Genomic DNA, 25,631 nt, shown 5'->3' on the forward strand with positions numbered 1-25,631 from the left:
TCGGCCTCGGCACAAGGTTGAAGAAAACTGTGAATTCAAGTAAGGCTACGCAGAGGGGCATTTTTTAATGTGTGTATTTAAATACATTACGCATAAAGGTGAAGATATGATTGCTTGTGAAGAGTGTTTCTCTGAAGCCATCTTGCATCATATTTAAGATGTTCTCTTGCTTGATCCACTCCTCGGGTTGCTGGTTTGATTTATATGAGCAGGCTAAGTCAACCCAAAACCTAAGAAACTAACTACCAGACATTTGTGGTCCTATGACCTAACAATAGTTAACGTCGTAACGCATCTTGATAGTTCGTCGAATTGTAACCGATAGGATTTATTGAGGTCAACTTTAGAAAGTAACTGCCTCCCTCTACTCAGCTGAAGTTTCATTTATTGAAAGCGTGGCCAAGATATTGTACGTTTTGGATAGCGAGGCTGGGCTGTAGCATGTCAATATAGATTCTGATTTGTTCTCGAGACAGCCTTTTTGGGCACTGGGTCAGCAAAACCTACGGAGTAGACCCTCTGAGGGGGGCAATGATGTATTGCTTCAATAAAGTGGTAATCTTCACTTCTGTCTGCTGCAAGCATATCGAATGGAATCCCATGGAAGTATCCATTTGACTGGTTCATCAGTATGCAGATTTATTCGCTTTTCCAACCCTTCAAATAATTTGGATAAGCACTTCTGGATAATGCACTCGAGGAGCATCGCTGCTTGGGACATAAGTAGTCATAATGCTTGCAGTAGACCAAGCTTGATATCCAATCTGTTCAGCTTAGAAAACGGCAGAGGTCGCTGCTGCCTCAATGACATAAATATCAAATTCACCAATGATCATCATGTGCTAAAACGGCATGGAAATAGCCTTCGCAAGGACACATGCCATGCTGTCCTGCATGGACGTCAATTCTCCGAAATGCCAAAGGTTAGCGGAAGTGTCATCCACTTTCCCTTACACACACATACTCACACATACTCACAAATTCACACTTACATACACTCTATCTCACATATACACACTCTCACCCGCAAGCACACACACAATATACATTTAAAAGCATTTTTTACTCATCTCACCTGCCATGGTAGGGCATATTCCTGGTCATTCTGTTATTGTAGTTTTATTACAATAACAGTGAATAATATACTAATAATTATTCGCTTGTTAGTGTAATAAAAAATTGATAGAAAAGAAAGACAGTGGAGCCCCTTCAGTCGTCCGTAAGGTCGAGCTCCCGCTGTGTTTCTGGCGCTGAATTTGCCTCCCCTGAGGCTAGGGATCGCAAAAGCAGTGTCAGGGGTAGCGAAGGTGCAGCCAGGGGTCGCAGCTGCGACCCCTAAATGACGTCCATGCTGTCCTGTCCTTTCTGTTTGTCATGTTGATTCTATTGTTTGTCTTTCACTGAGCTCGACAATCATGAAAACCCTTTGAAGGCCCTCCTTGTCATTGACCATGAGACCCCATTGCTACGCTTTGAGATAAAGGGGGCCGCCAAAGTGCACTTCTCTCTAACATGATGATTATTGCCCTCTCTATACTTCTGCTATAAGAAACTGAGGGCCTGATTTATACGTTTTTAGCGCCGCATATGCGTCCGTCATTTTTTGACGCAAAAGCGGTGCAAATTTACAAAATATAATTGCATTTTGTAAGTTTGCGCCTCTTTTGCGTCAAAAACTGACGCAAATGCGGCGCTAAAAAAGTATAAATCAGGCCCCGAGAGTGGTGACAACATAATTATATTAGAGACTGTCTTTGTCACTGGTGTCGGTGGAGATGCCTACAGACCTTCCCCAGGTAAACGATTAAAATGGTCGCTTCTGACCATGCCTGGAGCATACATTGAGGGCACATGTACACATGTGTGTAGATTAGTTGAGGGTGATGTCAGACAGTGGACATTATGGAGACCATAGTGTTTGCTCTTCAAAGTGATGTCTGAGACTGTTCAAGGGCTGCGTAAAATCAAGCTGGTTGTGGTATTCTGCAGGTTTGCAGTTTGTTTCATTCTGTCCACTGTGTGACTGTCCCGGTGTATAGGGCAGTTGTCATACCAGACCTTAAAAGTAGCTGCAGAGCCTCTGCTAAATAGATACCAATACCCCCCTCTCTTCCTGCTTGCATGTATATTTCAAAATAATCTGCTCCTTGGTCTGAGGTGTGATGCACGTTCTACCTGGACTAACTCAGACCAACTCAGGGGAAGTTACAGTTCACTGTGACCCTTTCATGCGTTAATCACACATTAATTATTTTCTCCAAGACATGAGGCGACCCCCCAGGATTCAAAAGCTGCAGAAGCTTTCATTGGTCAGGGCAAATGGTATTCTTCTGAGTGGGAGTTAGACTCTGCAGGCACCTATCTTCTTTCCAGGACTATAATTGGGTCAAATTCAGTGAAAGTACTGCTGTGACCTTCTGGTGTGATGTTAGACTGCTGGATTGCATATTTCGCAGAGATATACAGGAATTTTGGTGAAGTCTGGTGTCCAGCTGACTCAGAGGATCTTTGGGAGTTGTTGTGGGGCTACACTAGCTCCAGAACATGAAGTCCTTCTAGCCAACATCACAAGAGCCTGCTGACACTATCTATTCCCTTGGGATGCAATGCAAGTGCTGTTGCCATCTAATGCTTTTGAGAGTGAGCCTCCATCATTCCTGGCCCCACCACTGCATTGAAGCCTGTGTGCACCTTGAGTTGCCTCCATAAGCCTTGGGAATCACCATAATCTCACCCAAGCATAAGGTAGATGGAGAGTTAGCTGGAGCAGGTTATCCTGAGACCGGATGAGTTGTCTGCATCTTTAAACCCCTGAGGTTCCGAAGTTGTACACATCTAAACTTCCAATCATCACCCTAGAAGGCACAGATCTCCAGCTTTGTCCTTGCCATTCTGGTGACCATAGTCCAGCGTGCCCAGGTCGGTGGCCAACTTAGACACCAGAATTGTGTGACTATGAATGATACCTTTAAATACAGGCCCCTGAATCTTTCTTACAACTTAAAAAGGAATTGGCACATGAACGACTATTACCCCCAATATGCTAGACTGTGGGGAGTTGGACCCCAGTAGACTGTTCCCAGGGACTGGGCAACAGACCCCGGACAATGTCCCTAAACAACCTGAAGGGACTATTTTCTTTTGGTGGACTCTGTTCTTTTAGAGGATCTAGTGGCATTGGTTTACATTGGGAGGGTAATATGGGGTGGAATTGTAGCAGATGCCTTGTATTGTATTGTATTGTAATCGCATTTATATAGCGCTTACTACCCCTGACGAGGCGTAGAAGCGCTTTTCGATAAGTAGCACGCTACTCTGGAATCCAACAAGAATTAGTGATGGATTAGTATCGTTAAATAATGAGTACAGTTTTAGTATTATTATGAGTTAATTTGAGCCGTGGATATGAGAGTTTGTTAGTTAGATTGACTGGAGTAATGGAGGGGTGGAGGAGGAAAGAAATCCAGAAGTGTTAATTGGGAGTATATCCTTCATTTACTCAACCCAAAGGCTTGGGATGAGTAAAGGGGGGCAGAGGGGGGAAGAGTATGTGGAAGGGTTAGGGAGAGAGCATAGTAGCAGGGTGAGATAAATGTATGAAAAATTTAGTAGGGTTGTGTGGGAGGTCACAGTAGTAGAGTGAGGTTTGGTGAGTTAGATGTGGAAGCGGAGGGAAGAGCTTAGGCCGAAGTAGAAGGGATTTGGGATGAGTCAGAGTGAGGATGGAGGATAGTTTGATAGAGACATGACATATGATGATGAGTAGATAAGTGTGATAAGATGAGAGCAGGAATTCATAGATATCTAGTATAACGACCCACCCAGGAGCCATGCAATGATCCACGAACATGCCAAGCACAGAAAACAACATATACACATACATACATATATATACACACACACACATACACATGAATACACACACATATGCACATACGATACATAATTAGAACCATGGGTAAAAAAAAGACTTAGTCAAACAGGTTTAAAGAGTGTGTGTGTATTTTATTGTTATGACATAGTAGCAATACATATTTCCTAAAGAAACTATAAATAAATAGAAATATACATATAATCTGAAAAAAATATTTATCAACATAGGCATATGCAGTTCATAGTTGTTTGAATAAGGTGATTATGAAGGAAAGAGCCAACTCTTGAGTAGTTTTCTGAAGATAAGAAAGTTATCTGTGGCTCTTATAGTTGGGGGTAAAGAATTCCATAGTTTGGCTGCTTGGACTGAGAAGGATGTACCACCTATAGTCTTTTTCTTGTATGGTGGTGTTCTAAGGCGGGGTGCCAATCTTGAGCGGAGGGTTCTTTGTTGGATGTATTTGGTAATTTTCTTTCTGATAAAAAGCGGTCCTGTTCCATGTATAGCTTTGTGGGTGATACAAAGCAGCTTGAAAGTGCATCTTCTGGCAACGGGTAACCAGTGTAGTGCTCTCAAGGCAGGGGAGATGTGGGCTTGCGGCTTTATATGTAATAGTAGCCTGGCTGCGAAATTCTGGATACGTTGTAGTTTTTTCATTACAGATAGAGATGATCCATGGTAGAGGCTATTGGCATAATCCAGTTTGGATAGTACAAGCGAGATAGTAGCTTGCACCTTGTGTGGAAATCCGAGGTGGGGGAAGATGCGCCGTAAAGTCTTCAAGGTGATGAAGCTTGTGCGTGCTAATTTGTCTACTTGGGCATTCATAGTTAACTTGGAATCCATGGTGATTCCTAGGTTTTTAACTTCCTTGGATAATTGAGGAGGTGGTCCGAGATCGTCAGGCCAGACGCACAGAGGGTCATAATTTTTCCAGTCACCACATATGAGTATTTCTGTTTTGGAGGTATTTAGCTTGAGATGGCTCCAGGTCATCCACTGATCAACGGCTCTGAGGCAACTGAAGATTTGTGAGTTTTCAACGTTTTTGGGGCATTCTAATTTAAGTAGTATTTGTGTGTCATCTGCATAGTTGTAGCATGTGAGATGGAAATCATTGATCAGTTCTGGTAAAGATATCATGTAGATGTTGAAAAGCAAAGGTGAGATGATTGACCCTTGGGGGACCCCTGCTTTTGTGAGGTAGGGTTCGGATGAGAAGGGGGGCGAGTGGATGATATTCGATCTTTTTTGAAGATAGGAAGTAATCCAGTCGAGAGCAATCCCTTGTATGCCGGCTTTATGGAGTCTTTGAGTTAGGGTGTCATGGTCAACCGTATCAAAGGCAGCTGAGAGGTCCAAGAGAAGTAGTGCAGCAACTCCATTTTGGTCGACTGTGTTTTTAAGATCGTCCCAGATTGCCATGAGTGCCGATTCAGTGCTTCTTCCTGGGAGGAATCCAGTTTGGAAGTCTGAAAGTATAGAATTGTCTTCAATGAATTGTGACATCTGGGCGAATTCTGCTCTTTCTATCAATTTGCCCAGGAAAGGTCCATTTGTGATTGGTCTGTAGTTGTTGGGGTCTTGCGGGTCTAGGTTTGTTTTCTTTAATAAAGGTCGTATGTATGCCTTTTTCAGGTCTATAGGAAAAGTTCCTGAAGTTAAAGAGTTGTTGATGATTCTTCTTACAGGTGTGGCAGCAGAAGTAGATAGAAGGATGTTCTTGAAGATTTGTGGTGGGCAAGGGTCAGAAGGGCAACCAGAAGGTCTGCTTGCTTTGACCAAATCCATAAATTCATCCTTGGATATTTGTTTGAAGGACTGTAGAGGTTGGGTTGGTTTATTCTTAAAGGGTATTTTAGGAAAGGGGTTGGTGCTGACGGTTTTTTTCTGTTTTAAATAGGAGTCCAATGTGTCTGCCTTGGTTATGTAGTGAGTTGCCAATTTGTTTGTGAAATCTTAAGTAGTGGGATGACTTCCTTCCATGCATGTAGGTTTTTGAAATTCATTGAGAATTTTATAAAATTCCTTGGTTGTAGATTGAGCATTTTGAATTTTGTCTGAGTAGTATCTTTTTTTAGCTTTTTTGATTGATGATTTGTATATCCTGTTAAGTTTGTGTAGCTGCAGTTTGTCTTGACTGTTGTTTGTTTTGAGCCAGGTGCACTGCAACTTTCTGATTTGTTGCTTTATCTTTTTAAGTTCTGTGTTTCTCCAAGGTGTTGGTTTTCTTTTGTCGTGTTTAGTTTTTCTGAGTGGTATTAGGACATCAAAAGCTTCCTGTAGCCACTCATAACGTTTTGGTACAGAATTAATTGTATCTAGATCTGTGTTTGCTGTTAGTTGTGTTTCTAAGTGATCCAAATTGAGTTTGCTCCATGGTCGATAGGTGTATGTATGTAAGTAGTTGTGGGGTGTGTTGATTTGTGGAGTTGTATGTCGGAAAGATATCATATGGTGGTCTGACCAGGTGATTGGTGTGATGCTATGAATAGTAACTAGTTCAGGCTTAGCAAAAATGACATCTAGGATGTGACCAGCGATGTGTGTGGGATTGTGTACAATCTGATGTAGGTTCAATGCGACTAGGCCAGTGGTGATAGCTTTTGGATGGGGCATATTGGGTTTGTCAAACCAAATGTTTAGATCCCCAAGAATGTATAGATTGGAGTATAGTGTAATAAGGTTTGAGACTGTGTCTAGAAAAGCATCTGGGAAAGTGGAGTTGTTAGGTGGAGGTCTGTAAAGGAGGAGAAAGTTACAGGAGGAAGTTGGAGTAGTGTGGCATCTGGTAAGGAGGGCTTCACGACCTTGTATGGAGATGTTGTCTGTTTTACTGAGGTTCATTGCCTGTTTGAATATAATAGCTAGTCCACCTCCTCTCTTGCCTCTACGGTTTTGGGTGATGGTTTGATAGCCCGGAGGAACGGCTTCGTGCAACTCTGGGGCCATGTCATCTCCCAACCAGGATTCCGTTATGAATAGTAAGTCAGGTTGTGTATCTGTGAGCAGGTCGTAGATGTGGTGCTTGTTTTTTGAGAGTGATCGAGCATTTATGAGCTGGCAGTTTAGGAAAGGTGTGTTAGTGGTAGTGTTGTTTTGTTTAGTAGAAGGGTAAGTAGTGTAATGTGAGCTTGAAGCAGGAGTGTTGCTAGTTGTGATAACTGTTTGAGGCTCACAATAGTCTTGCTTTTCAACATAGTGTTCCTCTTCCAGCAGTTTAAGGAGGCATTTTGTTGGGTCTGTGTGTGTGTGGGTGGTGGACTTGGTGGCTGAGGGAGCCATGAGGAGTGTAGTGTTTTTTGTAGGGTAGTCTTATTATGTAACAGACAAGGGGATGCAAGGTTGCTATGAGTAGCATGTTTTTTATTTTGTTTGCGTTTGTTTAGTGTGGATGGAGTATGGGTTAGAGGTGGTGGAGGAGCATGTGGATCATGATGTAAGGCTCTAAATTGTGCAATGGAGGAGAGGCGAGTGAATGAAAGTTGCTGGGTTGGGGTGATTGTGGTAGGTGTTTGTGAAGAGTGGGGGGTAGGGGTGGAGATAGGATGGAATTTGTATTCTTTGTGTAGTCCTGGGGGTGGGAGTGGGTATGACAATGAGTGTAATGTACGTTTGTGTTGCTTTGATGTGCTGATGCTTGTGGTTGGTATTGTTTTTGTGGAATAATAAGAGGGGATATTGGTGTAGTTGTTTTTGGTGAGGGATTTGTATGTGAGTTAGTGCTGCTAAGTGGAATTTGAGTGTTAGATGGGGTGTTGATGTGTTTTGGAGATGAATGTATGAGGTGTGTAAGAGGTGATGGGTGTGTGTCACGGGAGTTAGTATTAGTTGCGATGACCGGAAGAGGTAATATGTGTGGTGGAGTGAAATGTGGGGATTGTATGGTTGTGTGTAATTGGTGAACAGAGGGGAAGAGTGTTTGTAGATGATGTGTTTGAAGGCAGGGTTTGGGCATTGTTATGATGACAGGTGGTCTGTGTGGAGTGAACAGCGGATAGTGTTGTTGGTTAGTATGAGCAGAGAGTGTGTATCTGGGAGACTGAACCTGAGAGAAATGTATGTTGTAGTTTTGTATTGTGTGGGTGATAGCAGGTTGTGGTAGTGGGAGTGGACAGAGTAGTGTTTGCTGTGAGAATGCAGCTGTTTGACTGTAGTAGTTGTGGGGGGTATGTGTATATGTGTTGTATATAGGGTGTTGTGTTGGGTGATGGAACAATGCAATCTGTCTGTGGTCAGTTTGTGATGCATGAGTTGGATGCCTTTCTAGAATGTGTGTTTGCATGTTGAGGGATGTGTAGGGACTTAAACCATTCATGGTCAAATGTGAATTGGGCAGCATTTCTGGCCCTAGTCCCTAGTCCCTACCTGTCCCGAACAGGCCCGAACAGACAACTGCCCTTGTCCTCTCCGCCCTTTACCTCGACGCCCGGGCTGAGACGCCCTGAGTCCTAGCCTTTTATAGCCCTGCTGGCCAATAAGAAGCTGGTCCTAGCCCTAGCCAATCCAATTTCAAGCCCTGAATCAACCAACTAATGGGAGACCCAGCCCTAATCACCAATCATAGCCCTCCTCCTGACCACCAATCATAGACCCAGCCCTAAAACCAGCAACCAATCAGAATCACAGCCCTATCCACCAATCACAGCCCTAGAACCAACAGCCAATCAGAAACTCAGCCCTATCCGCCAATCACAGCCCTAGAACCAACAGCCAATCAGAATCTCATCCCTATCCACCAATCACAGCCCTAGAACCAACAGCCAATCAGAATCTCAGCCCTATCCACCAATCACAGCCCTAGAACCAACAGCCAATCAGAATCTCAGACCTAGAGCCAACAGCCAATCAGATTCCCTGCCCTATCCACCAATCATAACTGCAGCCCTGGAGCCAGCAACCAATGAAAGACCGTCTCCCAACAACCTATCACAACAGCATATGCTACAACCAATAGGAACTTATATAAGGAGCAAGTTAACTGAACTCCAGTCCCTGTGGTCAGGGGGAAAGGCAACTGCTGCTCTATTCAGAATCTCCTTGGATACAGACAGGCTGAATCCACACTTCCAAGCTAGCAGAGTCTACTTTCCAGGTAAGGGGGAGATTGTTTAAGAAACAAACACTGCTACAGTGCTGGGCGCACACTCTAAAATCAGGCTTTTTTTTAAAGGCAAAAATACAGGGGGGCAGACAGTTTTTAAGCACAATTTAAATCACACAAACAGATTAAACCCTAACAACATTCCAGCACTAGTAGCTGAAACGCATATCACTGCTGTTCAAACAAACTTGGACATATCATCTTTGTAGACAAGCAATTTGACTTTGTAGAACTTAAACTGTTGCATTAAGAGATAAATATTTAAGCTACTGTTCTTTTACTGTACTTGGTGTTCTGTAGTCTCGAATGCCTCCTACTCGATAAGACTGGCTATAGGCCTTCCTAATAAATCTTTTTAGAGTGCTCAGGACAGCAGCACTATGATTGTTTTAGGATCCCATCTCTTGCTAAGAAGGAGCCAGAGCGATCTACTTTTCTTTGCTAATCATTTTCTTAATTGTACTATATTCTTATGTACAGTAAAGTATTTTTTTTTTACAAATCACTGACTTGAAAATCATTTATTAAGAGGTATTAAGGTGTTGTACTGCATTCTGAGTGTCTGGCCTACTTCTCCTTCAGTAAGCCTAGGACAGATCTTCCTCATTACCACTGATACTCAAGAGTGAAAGAGAGGTTCCTGGTCATTTCAGCGAGGGGTAAAATTGTATCATGGTCCCAGGACAACAGTGGTAAACACGTTAAATTGTTAGAGTTGCAGTATAGTGATCCCTGACATAAGGCAAAAGGCATAGAAAATAAGACATAAACAAATATTTTTACAATGCATGGTATTAGGCTTAGTTTCTTTAGGCAATCAGGCAAACTCATCAATCATCATCAATGTTTGCTTCATTGATACTCATGTCCAATATTAGTTTAATGACTTCATTAGCATCGATCGGCATGCTTTAGGTAGTTTAACCATACCCATGGCAATGGCCATTCACCACTCAGCATATTTTGATATAGGGCCTTGTGTTTTCAGGGAGCATTCACATAGCCAGTTGAATGCCCTTGATGCAGTAAATGGAGATACTCGTGGCATCTTCAGGTTTGTGGCAGTCCAGCATTTCTGCTGCAAAACTATGGCTAGAATGTCTGACAGTTTGCACAGCTGCTTACTGGCTTCTTTCAAAGATGAAGTCATACCTTCCACTAATTTTGATGTTCAGCGCCTCTTCAGAGTTGTACTTATCACAGACCTATGCACTCAACATGATACCCAACCAACAGACTCAAAAGGCAACATCATCTGCCGTGAACACTGTGACAGTTCCTCTTCAGACTTTTCTATTCCAATCAATTGCATCTTCAAACACTACTGTTTCCATCTTTTGCCTTTTTAGACTCTTCTATTTCTTTCATGGAAAGTGTGAAGTTTTAGATATGCATGGAAATGCTAGAAATGTCTGTACTTTATGCATCTGCTTCCTATCAACATGATAATCAAGTTGATACATTTGTTGCCATGGTTGATTATCTTATTGCTGATTTAGTGTCTCATAGTCCCAGGTTAGAGGCTTCTCGCCAGGGCTATCGAGGCAGTGGTCACACCAGATTACAGCATCAATGTTAGACAGCGGCAACAGCATGAAGAAGTGACCTTCAGCTGGTCGCTTTATGTTTTACCTCCATAGAAGCTGCAACGGCAAGGAGCTAACTTGCTATTTCAGAATGAAAACATAGGTATACTATGCAAACCAGCTCTGAAACTGAAGCATGAGGGTGTTAGAATTCTAGAACTCAATATCAATGCTAGAGTTTTTTGTTGTTTTCACTGTCCATGACACGCTTCACTGCCTTACTTTTTGTGTTCTGTGTGGTTGCTATTCATATTGTTTTACCTAGGTTAGGATATTAAATTAAATGTTCTAAAATACATGTCATGTTTCACCTTGTTATCTTTTAAAGTGTTATTCAATAATTAAAGCACCTTTGGAGTTCCACTGTGTCCCTGAACTCAACTTGTAGGATTGATCGATATCAGGAAATACTTTCTACACCTTATAGCTCAATGGGTTACAGTCCAACTGGACTTCTAATTCATAGTGAATTACTGAGAAGGTCCTTGCACTAGAGGGTTAGAAACCCAACCCCTGGGACTCTGGGTGGTACCCCAGATAACATGTCATTTCAACCACATTATCTCAACATCACCAACAAGCCATTGCAAACCACTGGGTTACACCAACCAAATCGCAACCCCAATCACACTGCTCGGCATCCTACAAACAAACTGAGGTCAACTCAAAAGAGAAGATCAAACCTACATATCCTTCAAAATGTTGCCATTGACAACCTAATGCTTGAACTCATCTGTCGCCCTGCCAACTCAAAAAACACACTTCAGTGAAAAGATACAGAAGATCAGACAGCACACTGAGAACACTAAGCCAGCTTCTCCTCATAGACCTGCCTCTTCTCATAAAGTCCTACAATGGTCATCTTTCTAGACCTATCGCTCACAGATCTCATCAATATGCTCTTCTCCCTCAAAACCAGTTCCTATGAAGATGATGATGTATCACCCTAGACACCATTGTCAGTGCCTCCCTCATTCAAGGCAAGTTCTCAGAGGCACATTAAACAGGCCACATCTTCTATCTCCTAAAGAAACTTAAATTAGACACAGACCACACTTGCCAATTACCTGCCCATCACTCACGTACCCTTCATTGGCAAGATAATCATAAAAGCAGTCTACACTCAACTCCACAATTACATTAATGCTAACCATCTCCTGCATGACTACCAATCTGGCTTCGGTTCACACCGCATCACAGAGACTGCTAGCTTACACATTGTAGGTGATGCCCTCCTGACCACAGATGAAGATGACCCCTGTCTCCTAATATTGCAGGACCTCTCAGCTGCTCTTGATAGTCAACCACCCCACCCTCAACATCTTGGAGTCTCAAGTGGGATTCATTGGCATTGTCCTTCAATGGTTCTCTTCCTACCTTTCCATCTGACACCAGTTTGTTAACATAGGCACCCCCAGGTCCCAGAAGATCCTTATCACCTGAGGAGTCTACTATGGATCCATACTGTCTCCTGTCATCTTTAACCTCTACATGGCTCCCCTTGTACCTCTACTCAAAGATAAAAGCATCAAAATTCACCACACAAGTCTGCTTGAACCCCTTCTCCCTTCCAGACTGCCACTGCTGCAAACACTGCCTGCGCCTCATCCAGACGAGGATGTCTAGCGCCTATTTGAATCTCAACCCCACCAAGACACAATTCCTGTTATTTGCTAGGAACAACAAGCAAGAAATATTGAGAACTGGATCAGTGTTGTGTACTTTAATGGCTCCCAATCCCAACTTTCACTGAAATCTAAGTCACCTAGGACACTAACCTCACCCTCAAGGAATACATTGCAAAACAAATACAGACTACGGGGTAACGGCTCTCTCTTGTAAACATAGCAAACTGTTTCTTACAGAGAGAGAACTCAGAACACTTCAAGCACTTGTGTTCCTGCAGCTGGATAGTGGTGATGCTCTGCTCCTTGGCATCCCAGGGTCCTCGTAGGCCTCTCTTAAGGGAATTCTACATGCCTCAGCACGTCTCATCCAGGGCCTAAGGAAACATGATCACATCGCCCCCATCCTTATGGAACACCATTGGCTCCCTTTGCTGGTCCATACCACTTTCAAAATAAGCTGCGTCGTTTACAAAGGCATCATGACCAGCACCCATGCTTATCTTACAGACAAACTCACCGTGCCTGGTCACTCTTGGCACATTCATAGTCAGAAACACATCAGGCTTGAGGCTAAGAAGAGTAAAAAAGGAAAAAATGTCAGGAGACCTTTTCCATCTATCTACCCAACACCTGGAACAACATCCCCATTTCCATCAGGACTTCCTCAACACTGCTCAACTTTAGGAAGGAGTTGAAGGCCTGCCTCTTTAAGAACACTACATCTCAATGAGGCATTAGTATACTTCTGCTCCCTGACCCCAGCTACCTCAGTTATCACCTGTTGACCATGTACTTGCCTTTGCTGCAGTAAAGTGCTCCGCTGTCTTTTGTTTAGGCTCCTGCTGTACAAATACCACATAGATGTATACAGCTAAATGTATTTTTGCTAGGTGCTACAATTCTGCACTGGAACTCATCAAAGCTTCTCTCCCTCTGTGTTCAGTCGACTTGCTCTGAAAACTAGGACATGAGCTACATTTACAGAAATTTGCTGGGACATATGATGAAAAGCAGGACTGTCCAGCAAATCTGGGACGTCTGCACTCCCTACAATGACACAAAAATGTGCAAGGAACGGGATGCTATTTTTGTTAAACAAGATGAACGTCATCAGGAACGGCAGTGTATTAAGTCTCATCATTTAACAGTGACAGCAATAATGAGCGAGCATGTCCTGGAGGTATCGACTGCCACCATAGGTCAACCCGTCCGACACTTTTGATTCTACTTCAAATACCCCCAGAAATGCATATGGGAATTTTGCCATTTCTCCTTCACAACATTCGGCGCTGCAGTAAGGATACCACAGGAGCATTCAGAAAGGATCACAGCTAACTTTAAAGTACTTTAGCAGACATTCCCTGTTTTGAATGTTTACTGATTGTCTCCTGAGAGCTATACATGTAACCATCTTAAGGAGCTTGATAACTTCTTATTAGCGAATTGAAAAGACTTATCAGGTTTGGTATTGATTTTCTTTTTTTACCGGCCTACTTATATTTTCTGTTTTGTGTGTCAGTCACACTGGATGGCATTTTGTGACGCTCCTACCAATCTAAGAGCCTGATTTAAATTTTGGCAGAGGCATTACTCCATCACAACGGTGACTGATAACCCTTCCACCATAATTTAAATCCCATTATGTCCAATGGGATTTAGATTTCGGCTAACAAGATATCTGTCACCGTTGTGACGGAGTAACCCATCCGTCAATATCTAAATCAGGCCCTAACTGGTTGTGCTTTACTATTGCTAAGTAACCTGTAAACCCTAAGGGTTGATCAACAGACTGGCCATACCTTGGACATTTTATTGTCTTATTTTGGGGCTGATAGAGTGCAGTCTTGGCCTTTCAGGAGCAATAGTAAGTTGAAAGAAGCACCATTTCTGCTACTACTGAGTTTTAGATAGAGGGTGGGTGACTAGGAATGAGAAAGTGCCAGCCAGGACTTCAGTCACTAAGGGGTATATTTACTAAGATTTTACACTGTGTTTGCATCACAAAAGTGAGGCAAATTGCCCCAAAACTTGTTTTACCTATTTACTTTCCAGCGCAAAACTTCTTTTGTGCTGGAAAGTACCCTAAAAGTAACACAAAGCAGTGTGAAGTACTGCTTTGCAATACTTAACGCCACTGGGCATTAAATATGTGATACATGAGTGCTCCCATGCAACCAACCATATCTTTTGACGCAAAACCCTATCTAAAAGCAATAGTAAACAGGGTTTTACACCATAAGTGTAGGAGGCTGGCCTGGCTTATAGTGGGTACCAATGGTACTTACACCTTGTGCCAGGCCCAGTTATCCCTTATCAGTAGAGTGTAGTAGTGTTCTAGCAGCTTAGGCTGATAGAGGTAGCTATAGCAGAGCAGCCAAGGCAGAACTAGGAGACATGCAAAGCTCATGCAATAAAACTTATATCATATAGGTACTATATCATAAGAAAGACAATACTCAGTGTTACTAAAAACAAAGGTACTTTATTTTATTGACAATGTGCCAAAAATATCTCAGAGGATATACTCCCTTAGGAGGTAAGTAACATACACAAAATATAAACAACAAACCAAATCAGGTAAGTAAAACAGTCAGAAAGTAGTGCAAACACTGTAGAATACAATAGAATGCAATAGGCCTAGGGGCAACACAAACCATATACTAAGAAAGTGGAATGCTGACCACGAATGGACCCCTAGGATAGTGTAGTGTGTAGAGGGTCACTAGGAGTGTACAAAAACACTAAGGGTGTAAAAGATACCCCTCCCCAAGACCCTGGAAAGTAGGAGTAAAGTACTACTATTTCCCCAGAAACACACTAAAGTCATGATAAAGGATTTTGCAAGGACCACAACAGACTGCAAAGCACTTAAGACGGATTCCTGGACCTGAAGACCTGCAAAGGAAGGGGACCAAGTCCAAGAGTTGCAAAACCCTGGATGAAGGTGCAAAATGGCTGCCTCCGGTTGGAAGAAGGTGCAGGTTTTGCAACAACAAAAGGAACTAGGAAGTTCTTCTTCATGCAGAAGATGTCCCACTGCGTGCTGGAGGATGCAGAGTTGTTTCCTTGGCAAAATACCGCAAACAAGTCTTGCTAGCTGCAAGAGTCGCGGTTGGAGAAAAAGGGTGCTGCCCGGGCCTAAGAAGGACCAGGATATCGCCACTTGGGAGAGGAGACAGAGGAGGCCCTCAGCAACGTAGAGAGCCCACACTCAAGCAGGAAGCACCCCAGAAGTCGGGTTCAAGAAGTCTGAATACGGCAGTCATCTCAACACTGCAAAGAGAGGTCCCACGACATCGGAGATCATCTCAGGGAGCTGAGCATCACAAGACAGAGTGCTGGGGACCTAGGCTCGGCTGTGCATGCAGGATTTCTCAGAAGTGTGCACAGAAGCCCTTGCAGCTTCAGTTCACGTGGTGCACAGGATTACTGTCTGGAGAGGGGAGGCAAGGACTTACCTCCTCCAAATTTGGACAGTTGGACCACTGGACAGTCTGGGTCACTTGGGTCCACCACCTGTGTTCCAGGGGCCACGCTCGCCACGATGAGAGGGGTCCCAGAGTACTGGTGAAGCTGAAGTTTGGTGTCTGCTGAAGCAGGTGGAAGATTCCGTCAACCCATGGGAGATTTCTTTGTGGCTTCTAGTGCAGGGTGAAGGCAGACAACCCCCAGGGCATGCACCACCAGGAAACAGTCAAGAAAGCCGGCAGGATTAGGCACTACAATGTCACTGGTATTCTTCTGGCTACTTTGTTGCAGTTTTGCAGGCGTCCTGGAGCAGTCAGCGATCGATCCTTGGCAGAAGTCGAAGAGAGAAGTGCAGAGGAGTCCTACTGGATTCTTGCAAGTCGTTACCTGAGGAAAAGCCCACTGGAGAGACCCTAAATAGCCCTCAGAGGAGGATTGGACACCCCGGTAGGTAAGCACCTATCAGGAGGGGTCTCTGACGTCACCTGCTGGCACAGGCCACTCAGAGGCCTCCATAGTGCGCTCACACCTCTGGAAACAAGATGGCAGCGGTCTGGGACACACTGGAGGAGCTCTGGGCACCACCCTTGGGGTGGTGATGGACAGGGGAGTGGTCACTCCCCTTTCCTTTGCCCAGTTTCACGCCAGAGCAGAGACTGGGGGTTCCCTAAACTGGTGTAGACTGGATTATGCAAGGAGTGCACCATCTGTGCCCTTCAAAGCATTTCCAGAGTCTGGGAGAGGCTAACCCTCCCCAGCCTTTAACACCAATTTCCAAAGAGAGAGGGTGTAACACCCTGCTCTCAGAGGAAATGCTTTGTTCTGCCTTCCTGGGAGTGGGTTGCCCAGACCCCAGGAGGGCAAAACCCTGTCAGTGGGGTGGCAGCAGCAGCAGCTGCAGAGAAAACCCCAGAGAGCTGGCTTGGCAGTACCAGAGGTCCATAGTGCAGCCCCCGGGATGCATGGAATTGGCTCCCCAATACCAGATTTGGCATTGGGGGACAATTCCATGATCTTAGACATGTTAAATGGCCATGTTCGGAGTTACCATTGTGAAGCTACATATAGGTATTGACCTATATGTAGTGCACGAATGTAATGGTGTCCCTGCACTCACAAAGTCCGGGGAAATGGCCCTGAACTATGTGGGGGCACCTTTGCTGGTGCAAGGGTGCCCTCACACTTAGTAACTTTGCACCTAACCTTCAGCAAGTGAAGGTTAGACATATAGATGACTTATAAGTTACTTAAGTGCAATGAAAATGGCTGTGAAATAACGTGTTCGTTATTTCACACATGCTGCAGTGGCAGTCCTGCGTAAAGGTTTGTCTGAGCTCCCTATGGGTGGCAAAAGAAATGCTGCAGCCCATAGGGATCTCCTGGAATCCCAATATCCTGGGTACCTAGGCACCATACACTAGGGAATTATAAGGGTGTTCCAGTATGCCAATTGAAATTGGTAAAAGTGGTCACTAGCCTATAGTGACAAATGTAAAGGTAGAGAGAGCATGAGCACTGAGGTTCTGATTAGCAGAGCCTCAGTGACACAGTTAGGCACTACACAGGTATACACATTCGGGCCACAAACTATGAGCACTGGGGTCCTGACTAGCAGAATCCCAGTGAGACAGGCAAAACCATACTGACATACATGTAAAATGGGGGTAACATGCCAAGAAAGATGGTACTTTCCTACAATAGGTTGATGCTATGTGAAAGTAGGTGTTAAAAGGAGAAATTATTGAATTTCTCCTTTCTTTTCCGACTTTGCATGTGTGATGCACTGTGCAGCACACATACAATGTGGAAAAGTTTTCAAGTGTGTCTACACTTAGGGGTTCATTTTGACCCCGGCGTTCGGTGGTAATGTGGCGGTGGTATCTCCAATAGGCTGGCTGTACATAATGCCACATTATGACATTGGCGGATTGGCTTACCACTCAGACTGCCATGGCGGTAGCAGCCGCCGGGCTGGAGATAAGAATCTCCAGCCCAGCGGCCGCTATTGCACAGCCTCAGGCATTTTGACCTTGCCAACCGCCATGGTTTTCGTGGCATTCGTAACACCACGAAAACCATGGCGGTAGGCCCTATCAGTGACACGGAATTCCTTCCCTGTCACTGATAGGAGGCCTCCTCCCCCATAACACTCCCCAGACGGCCCCCACCTTCATCCACACTCCCCCTTTCCAGTCCCCTACCCCTCTACACACACACACGCAGACACGCACCATGCATACACACACTCACTCACACAGGCATACACGCATTCATACACGTATGCATCCATTCATTCATGCACACATCCATACCACATTCACACTGACACGCAGACACGCATTCACATATCCATTCATACACGCATTCTCACACATGCATACACGCGCACAAACAACACTACACATACATTTGCATTCATGCACACACTCACAAATTCATGCACACCCACCACACACACACACACAACACCCCCACCCCCTTCCCCTGTCAGAAACATGACTTACCTGAATCCAGGGGGTCTTCTAGCAGGGGACGGGACGGGGCGCTGCTACCGCCAGCAGCGCCCGCCAGCAGAACACCGCCAGGTCGTATTATTTTTCATAATACGGCTGGCGGTGGTGTACTCTGACTTCTTGGTTTATATGCAGGGTCTTCAGAGACATCCTGGCAGATGTAGTCCTCACTGGTGTCCATACCCACTATTAACAGTTTGCTACAAAGTATTGACACAGCACGTTTTGGGGATCCTTGATCACTGCTGGTTTGTAGGAATGCAAGCTTTGGCTCCACTCACTGTTTGAATTTCCTACAGATTATTGAGTTAATGAACCCTGGGGATGTACCTGTGGCTAGGAAGGATACCTAATTTGATATACTAAAAGCTGCTTGCTAAGCTTCTCCAAACCAAAGGATTGTTCCTTACCAAAGGGTGCCATTTAGCACAAAGTATTTTCCAAAGATATTTAGCACCTACCTGCCTTGCCAGCACTAGGTGACTTGACCGATTGTGAGTTGTCGAGAACCTCATCTACCTGACAGCTTTTAGAGGACTATTGCAGGCATGCAGATGGTACACTCCACTCTCCAACTCTTTAAATTTCCTAACACAACCGAGCATAACTCAAAGAAAACTAGTCTGAACATAACTCAAAGAAAACTAGTCTGATTAAGACAGTTCTGTCACTTAGAGACACTCAAGCAAAGCAAACTATTGTACTCTAGATGCTCTCTGAGGTCGGGGCAAGGGGGAAATTGTGTTGGTGTGACTTGCAGCAAACAAGGTCTAGTTTATTTTAGAAAAAAGTGCAAGGGAGGGGAAAAAGAATGAAACATATTTGTTCGTTCTGGGTGAATCAAAGTAGGTTCCTTGCCATTATGGTTGTATTTCCGACTCTTGCCGAACGTAAGATGTCCTCAGTTGTGACTGGAAGTGGGGTAGCAACAGCAAGCTGAATTCTTCTTGAGATATGAGCTCTTCATGCACAGGTGGGGGATTGTATCAAGACCTATCCTGATTAACCAAATTATTCACCCAGGTTTCTAATATCACCTCCCTTGCCCCGCAAGGTTGGAGTTTTCTCCCCCTCCTTCCAGGAGACAAAAGCAATCTGGCGACCTTCCTGCGTTAGAGAATATAACAATTCTCAGACCGTATTTATTACATCTTCATAAACACAACATTGAAAAACATTATAACATTGTTTACAGTATTCTTGCATCCTTATATACAATATGTATCTCAAATCATTTATGGGGCAACTAATACATGGTTTCTCCTAACAACAGTTCTTAAAGGAATCATAGGCACCTGTGGCATCGACTATTGACTGGGGGCTGTGTTTCCCCAAAACAAGTTACACTTCACAAGGCAAAACTCACCTGCCCTCTCAAGATAGAAGGGGTTGGGCCAGCATGAGAACTGTACCCCAAAACAAAACCATGCCAGAGCCAACACTAAGAAGGAATCCTCCTGACCCCCAGCACCCGAAGGGGGATGGTCCTGGGCAACTGGGCTATACCTTGGTCCCCTGGCGCAGCCTTCATCCCCCCAAATCCCTAGGGCCATGTAATGGGGTACTGTGGGAAGGCTATAGACATTCGCTGTAGCGGGCGTCCCAAGCCCTTCTCTACACCCCACAGCACACACAGCCCTGGCTTGAGCCAAAAGGCTTCTGATTCCATCTTGAATTTGCCTACACTTCTATTCTTGATGCCAAGGTTGTCTACCTGCTTTGTGCCCAAACATGACTTCCCTCCCAGAACGCTCCCCGAGCAGGGCTATCTATAGGGGATGGGTGGGTGGGCAAAATTGAGTCGTCCTCACGAAGGGCAGGGTGCTGGCGCATTGACGGTCGTCAGGAACAGCCAGACAGAAAAACAGGTATAGTTGTATGTAACTTGGACTCCCTTTTTAAACCTGCCTGGCTGCCCCTGCCGACCGCCCCAGGTGCCCCCACCACGCACCCGCCAGCCAATGGCCTCACCCCACTGGGTGAGTTCAAAAATTTTGAATTGCGGCGCCCACTGTTGGGCCACTGACCGAAACCGGTCCGATCAGGCCCACACCTGTCTTGGGGGCCGCTCATGTGTTGGTGAGCCCCGAGTCTATTCTCCTCCACCCGAACAGACACACAGGCAATGTTTCATTGTGGTAGTGTGGGAGCAACACACAACACTTTGGCCCTCGACTCATCTGTGGGACCTTCAGCATGTCCTGACTATCTAGACGACAGTGCTGTACTTGTAGGGGCTTATCTTATTTTTCCACATGCATCATTGCGCCCACAAGACCACAAATGGGGGTACTGCATAAAACTCCAGACCAGGAGGACACTGCACGTGTGGCATGGGACTACTTGGTAAGGTGACTAGGTGTCCCAGATTTGCAGGGACAGTCCTGGTTTTTCACCAGCTGACCACTCAGATTTCAGGAAATGTAGCTCATGTCCCAGTTTTTTTAGATGGTCGACTGAAAACGGTGGGAGGTGCCTTTTAATGTTTCCTAAACAGGGATTATTATTAGCAGCTGTTATAAGAAAGAAATTTAATTAACAGGCATGATACCTTTTATTCATATTCTTAGGGCATTCATTTACAAGAAACTGACACATCGGCCCGATGCATCAGAATTCTTGCGCTGCCTAACTATTCCCTAACGACGCCATGGATACGCTTTATTTACTATACAGAGCTCTATGGCACACGTTTCCACAGATGTGTCAGAAATTCTGATGTATCTGTGGCACTAAACTGATGCACTGCTGGATTAGCGTCAGACAATGGCTCTACTCCAGCATTTTTGATGCAGTGAAGTTGCAGCACAGCGCAGTGAAATGTTATGAATTTCACTGTTCTGCGTTGCTTTTTGCCTGGGAACATCTGCCTTGCAAACATTATACCTGGAGCAGGTATAATGTGACGCAAGGCTTTACAAACTGACATATCGGGCCCAATGCGTCAGTTTGTAAATATGGAGCAGTGTAAAGCACTGCTTAGCGCTACCCATGCATCAAAACAAATGATGCTACTGTGGCGCAAAGGCCTTGTAAATGAGGCTCTTAGGGCCAGATCTACAAGAAAGTGGTGCATCAGTCCCTATGCGCCACTTTTCTTATGCCTCCCCCTTGCCCCACATAACCCCACCATCGTAGCACGGTATTTAGCGGTATGGTGCACCATGGTGCTTGTTTACACAATAGCGTCATAATTGCGCTTTGCTGGATTTGCTAGTGCAGCAAAGCACGGGGAGGACCATAGGCTACTATGGGGCTGTCACTTTAACGCCTGCCCTGAGCAGGCGTTAAAAGTGACGGACAAAATGTCGCAGTGAAATTTTGTAAATTTCACTGCACCATTTTTGTGGCCTCCCTGCGTGGGAACGCCCCCCTTGCATACATTGGCAAAGGAGAATGGCCTCCTTAACGCCATATTAGCATGAATTTTTTTTTGTTAGTGTGTGCACTAAGAGGGGCTAGGGCCTTGCAAATCTGTCCCTTAGTGCCTCTGCTTTAATATTATGCTGATGAGCGCTGCCCTTCTGCTTGCTCGGTTGGAGGTAAAATTGTAGTCTCTTTTCTATTTTTTATGAAATGTCCCGGTTTTTTACTTTAACATTATGGTCACCCTACCACTTGGCATCCAGACTGTGTCCTCTTCAAGATGGGGCGGCGAGCCCTGCTGTTGCTACATACTTCCAGGGCCGCCTGATGTGCTTTTGAACTTTTAATGCAGGCTTCGTCACGGAGAAGTAAAAGCACTGGACGCGTGCCATCGGCGAGTTCCACCCCCATCCTGATTGGCTGCTGCACAGAGGCTGCCGAGCCCGCTCCCAAAGCTGGCTGGGCTCCTCGACGAAGCCTTTTCGTTGCTGCCAGGCCTGTTGTACCCAACAACGAAGGCTGTGCCAAGGCAAACAAGCCCGCTGGCTCTAAATGGGCCCTATTGCAGAAGACGAGGCAGGTGACAGGAGTCACAAGGGACTGTTAGTGCTTCATTAACCCGGGCAGCTGCGTCGCCAAGATTGTGCAAGGCTGAACGCCCGAACCGCCGTGCAGATCCCAGCTGCCTACTGCAGGGGCGTCGTGCAGGCCCCGGCAGCCTCTGTGCTGCGGGCGCGCCCCACGCTGGAGGGGTCCCCAATTCAGCCGAAAGCCTGCGAATATCTGAGAGTCATCACTGTCAGGGTCCCCTCGCCACATTCAGTGGGCGGGAAGCATGAACTTGAGCTACGCCACTGTCCAATTGGAGAAGTTCTGGTGTAACATGGCTAATTAAGAGCGAGCCCAAAGGCAATACCAATGTACAATCATCCGTTTTACAGGGGACACTTCTGAACAAGTGCACTATTTTCATTGTCCTCTAGTGGTAAGGACTGCATTCCATTTTTCGCTCATACATTTTAGAACAAAATGTGTGTGCGCTCCGTGACACAATTTTACAAATTGAGATGGGTCATGGATGTGACCTCATGCTCTATTTGAACCCATGAAGTAGATTTAACCTCTTAGCTGAAGGGCCTTTATCCCCCTCCCCGTGCTGAGCCATTTTTTGGCTATTTGGGGTAGTTTGCGCTTAGGCCTTCATAATTTTTTGTCCACATAAGCTAGCCACGCCAAATTTGCGTCCTTTTTTTCCAACATCCTAGGGATTCTAAAGGTACTCAGAGTTTGTGGGTTCCCCTAGAGGAGGCCAAGAAATTAGCCAAAATACAGCTAACATTTCGTTTTTAAAAAAAAAAAATGGTAAAAAAGGGCTGCCGAAGAAGGCTTGTGGTTTTTTTCCCTGAAAAAAAAAACGAAAGGGTTTGCAGTGCTAAAATCACCATCTTCCCAGCTTTCAGGAACAGGCAGACTTGAATCAGAAAACCACATTTTCCAACACAATTTTGGCATTTTACTGGGACATACCCCATTTTTACTATTTTTGGTGCTTTCAGACTCCTTCCAGTTAGTGACAGGAATGGGTGTGAAACCAATGTTGGATCCCGGAAAGCTAAACATTTCTGAAAAGTAGACACAATTCTGAATTCAGCAAGGGGTCATTTGTGTAGATCCTACAAGGTTTTCCTACAGAAAATAACAGCTGAAATAAAAATATATTGAAATTGAGCTAAAAAAACAGCCATTTTACTCCACGTTTTACTCTGTAACTTTTTCCTGCAATGTCAGATTTTTTAAATTAATATACCGTTACGTCTGCTGGACTCTTCTGGTTGTAGGGATATATAGGGCTTGTAGGTTCATCAAGGTCCCTAGGTACCCAGAGCCAATAAATGAGCTGCACCTTGCAATGGGTTTTTATTCTATACCGGGTATACAGCAATTCATTTGGTGAAATATAAAGAGTGAAAAATAGGTATCAAGGAAACCTTTATATTTCCAAAATGGGCAAACGATAAAGTGTTGAGAAGCAGTGGTTATTTGCACATCTCTGAATTTGAGGGTGCCCATACTAGCATGTGAATTACAGGCCATTTCTCAAATAGATGTCTTTTTTACACACTGTCTTACATTTGGAAGGAGAAAATGTAGAGAAAGACAAGGGGCAATAACACTTGTTTTGCTATTCTGTGTTCCCCCAAGTCTCCCGATAAAAATGGTACCTCACTGTGTAGGTAGGCCTAATGCTCGTGACAGGAAACGCAACATGGATTCATCACATTTTTACATTGAAATCTGGTGTGTTTTTTACAAAGTGCCTAGCTGTAGATTTTGGCCTCTAGCTTAGCCGGCACCTAATGAAACCTACAAAACCTGCGCATTTTTTAAAACTAGACACCTAGGGGAATCCAGGATGGGGTGACTTGTGGGGCTCTCACCAGGTTCCGTTACCCAGAATCCTTTGCATACCTCAAAATATGGCAAAAAAAACAGTTTTTCCTCACATTTCGGTGCTAGAAAGTTCTGGAATCTGAGAGGAGCCCCGAATTTCCTTCCACCCAGCGTTCCTCCAAGTCTCCCAATAAAAATGGTACCTCACTTGTGTGGGTAGGCCTAGTGCCCATGACAGGAATAGATCACACAACGGTCAATGTTGGCTCTTACATGAGGCAATTCTTGACCCTGGGGTGATCCATTCCTGACGCAGGCACTAGGTACAGGCACACAAGTGCGATAATGTTTTTATCAGGACAGGTGAGGAATCACTGGGTGGTAGGAATTTTGTGAATCCCAGCATTTTCCTGTAGTTTGTGTGACAGAAATGCAAGAAAAAATAGAGTTCTTATTCAACATTTCAGATTTCCAGGGTATTCTGGGTAAGAAAACTTTGAGGAATCCACACAAGTCACACCTCTGTGGGCTCCCCCGGATGTCTAGTTCCAGAAATGTCTGGGTTTAGCATGTTTCCCTATATGGCCGCCGAGCCCAGGACCAAAAACACAGGTGCCTGCCTCACAAAACCAGTTTGTTTTGTGATAGATAATTTTGATGTCTCCACAATACGATTTGGGCAGTGGAATTTGGGGCTGAACTAAATTGGGGAGCTCCCAAGACAGCACTCTCTCTCTGTGCTTGCCGCTGCATTCACCTGCTCTCTGGGTTGGGCTAACCCGCCATTGTCCCGTTGCACAGACTGTGCTTGCGAAGGGACATCACCTTCCTCATAATTACTGGAAGAGGAGTTATCGAATGGGACTCCTCTGACTGAAAAATCACTCCCAGAGTCTCCGCCATTGTCCTGTCCCTCAGATGCTGTCTCAGTATCTGCTGTCTCAGTCTCTGATCCTATGTCAGAGCTGTCCTCTATAACCCGAGTGAGGGCGTGAGCAGCAGTCATCCAATGAGATGCCATCTCTGCTACTGCCTAAACTGTTGCTCTAAAACACTAGCCTATGTAGACAGTCACAAAATTGCTGGTGTGTGTGTGTGTGTGTGATACGTGCAACAGTAGGGGTCACCTTACCTGTGTTTCTTCCCTCAATCAGCACGTTCTTTCAAGACACTCAAAAAACACCTTGTCACAAACCAATCATCACAGTCTTTAGCACCTCTAGCGCCCAGTCCAACAATCATTATTGGTGCACCCCCTCTCATGTCTTTCTCCTCGGATTCCCTCATTACCACCCAGCAAAAGTGCCCTTCATCTCTCCATAGCCGCCCGCACACACATTTCATTTGTATTATAGCGCAGGTAATGGCTGACTTTACTGATGCACTCAGCTATTTACATAAAATACAGATTTGCTCTTTGCAGTAGGCATATAAACCTTCTGTGCTTCTTTATGGCACCAAAACTGCCACTAGACAAAAGTCTGATCCTTTTGTAGCGGATACATAACCACAAGACTTACTTGACTTTTTTATTGCTGCCTAAAAGCTACAGTTGAAACGCGTCAGTTGAAGTATGTGCATTGCTTTGAAGATGCAAGCTCCAACAACTGGTGGTGAATATATATATATATAGATCACTTTTATATATGGGTCTGGTTTCCTGGGGGCCGATCGCAGCCCCCAGGGAAACCACACATGCAT

The sequence above is a fragment of the Pleurodeles waltl genome, chromosome 6 (assembly GCF_031143425.1).
Source record: "Pleurodeles waltl isolate 20211129_DDA chromosome 6, aPleWal1.hap1.20221129, whole genome shotgun sequence".
Taxonomy (NCBI): Eukaryota; Metazoa; Chordata; class Amphibia; order Caudata; family Salamandridae; genus Pleurodeles; species Pleurodeles waltl.